The sequence below is a fragment of the Arachis hypogaea genome, chromosome 14 (assembly GCF_003086295.3).
Source record: "Arachis hypogaea cultivar Tifrunner chromosome 14, arahy.Tifrunner.gnm2.J5K5, whole genome shotgun sequence".
Lineage (NCBI taxonomy): Eukaryota > Viridiplantae > Streptophyta > Magnoliopsida > Fabales > Fabaceae > Arachis > Arachis hypogaea.
Window position 1 is genome coordinate 131,838,757 of NC_092049.1, and position 2,617 is coordinate 131,841,373.

The window sequence follows — 2,617 nt, forward strand, 5'->3', positions numbered from 1 at the left end:
CTCATCTCGTGATGTGCACCCCCTACAATTTCTCGTGCCGCAACGCTGTCCCTTGCAATTTGTCATCCTGCATATTCACTAATCAAGATTCATAGAAAAAAAATCCAATAACGCTCTAATAATATCTCCATCCCTATGTTAGTTTCTGTTTGTGAAACCATGGTTTCAACGACAAAAAAGAGCTTCATGTTCTGTTGGTGGCGTTTTTAGCACACAACAACATCAACCCAATCCCAGGTTCATCAAAAGACTCTTAGCAAGAGGCCTCGACATCACACTTGCTACCCGCGAACTTTCTTCTAAATTTTGAATGATTCTTTTTATAAGTTTTAGATGTTTCTTTCTCCTAGATTTGGATGTGTTTTTATTATATGTTTTGGATGTTTGTTATTCTTATATTCTGGATGTTTCTTCTTTTTAGGTTTTAGATAATTTTTTTAATAGTTTTAGATGTTTCTTTTTTTAGTTCTCGGATGCTCTTTTTCAATAATTTTAGATGTCTTGTTTTGTTAAGTTTTGAATTTTTTTTAAACACTTTTGGATATCTCTCTTTTGTTAGGTTTTGGATGTTTCTATATTCGAAAGTGATGCGTTCTTTTTTACTATAATTGAAAAAATTTTCGATAATTTTTTTTTACAATGATTTTGGATGTTTCTTTTTGTTACAGTTTCGGATGTTTATTTTTATTTTTTGTGGTTGTTTTTTTTTTGTTATATGTTTTGAATGTATTTTTTCTTTTGTTTTAATTTTGATCTTCCTTTTTTTAGGATTTGAATGATTTTTTTAAATAGCTTTAGATATTTCTTTTCTTAGTTTTTCCGATGTTCTTTTTCCAACAATTTTAGATGTCTCATTTTATTATGTTTTTTATTTTTTAAAATTATTTTGGATATCTCTTTTATTAGATTTTGGATGTTTCTATATCTAAAAAGGAGTGTTTTCCTTTCTCATAAGTGAAAGAGTTTTGGATAATCTTTTACAATAATTTTAGATCTTTTTTTTAATGTTTTAGATGTTTATTTTTGTTTTTTGTGGTTTTTTATTTTACTGTGAATGGGATTGAAAGTGAAATTAAGGTGACTCTGGAGTTGAGGTAGTTTTTTTTTTTGTAAATGGGCTTTTTTTTCACTTATTAGCTTCACCCCCTAATTAGTTATCTAGCAGAATTGATTGTAAAATTATTATGATTCATATTGTCTCGTGATTTGTGTATTTTTTTTTACGAGTCCTATGAAAAATATTTGGATATCCATATTAAATGCAAAAAGGATTAGTAATTGGGGATTGTGGGTTCTGGGATGGGATAGAGTGGGTTTGGCACTTCCAATGGAGGAGGGAACTACATCAATGGGAGATAGATACCATGGACCAGATGCTTCATGTCTTGCAATATGTTAAATTGATAGTAGAAGTGCAAGATAGAGTGGTGTGAAAATTTAACAAGGAATGCGTTTATTCGACTAACTCATTTGTGCAGGTTTTGCAGGAAGAGACTTTGGATGAGGAGCTTCTGAGGTTCAGATTCACAAAGAAAATTTGGAGAGGTTTAGTTCCACCTTGAGTCGAGTTGTTCACTTGGTTTGTTTTGGTAGACCGGGTCAATACAAAGGATCGGCTAAATAAACTGGGAATCTTATCACAGAATGATAATATGTGCGTGTTGTGCAAGAAAGATGTTGAAAATATACAACACTTATTTGTTACTTGTGAGTACTCTTGCCAGGTGTGGTGTGCATGAATCTCGGAATTTGGACAGGTATAGACTACACGCGGTACTTTGAAATAACACTTTAAGAGTTGGAGATCAATGCCAATGAGAAAAGAGAGGCGCAAATTTTGGCTAGTTGGGTTCTTCTCAACTATATGGAACATTTGGTTACGACAGAATGATATCATATTTTAAAGCAAGACAACAAGAGTTGTAGATTGTGTGGGGCTCAAACATTTTCATGTGCTGCAAAGTGGTGTGGTAAATAATTCATGTTGTTGATGGCTATGCTGGAGATGACATCGAAATTATTTTGTCCTTTTTGCTGTTTTTTGTCTTTCTTTACTCCACTTGAGTGTTGAGCTCATTTGTTAAAAAAAAATGCAGAAAATAATTGTTTTTTCATCACGATGAACAATTCAAAAATGGTGAAAGGAGATCAACACTTTATGGGGGTTGAGAAGATACTCTTGATGTCATTGGTAATTGTTAACGGAGAATATTAATGCATTATCGAAAGGAGAAATGCGATTAATTTTAAATTTTTTATGGACTAATTTAATTAAAAAAATTTTGAAAATAAATTCAACGAACAAACTATTTTTTAGTGACTAATTTTATCATTAATTCTATGAATTAAATAGATAGCGTCTCAGTTGTAAAAAAATTGAAATTTATTCACAAAATACACTTGTTACAAACTTATTCGTATTAGAAACATAGATGATTTACATTGCATGTTAAGAGTATATCTTTTTGCCTTTATCATTTGAATTCCATTTTTATATTCAAATTTCTTTTAATGTTCAAATCTTTGTCCGATCCATATGTAATTTTTTAAATTTTGAAAAAAAAATACATCCCTATTGATACTTTGGAATTTTGTACATTTTAAGGTTTGTTTTGAA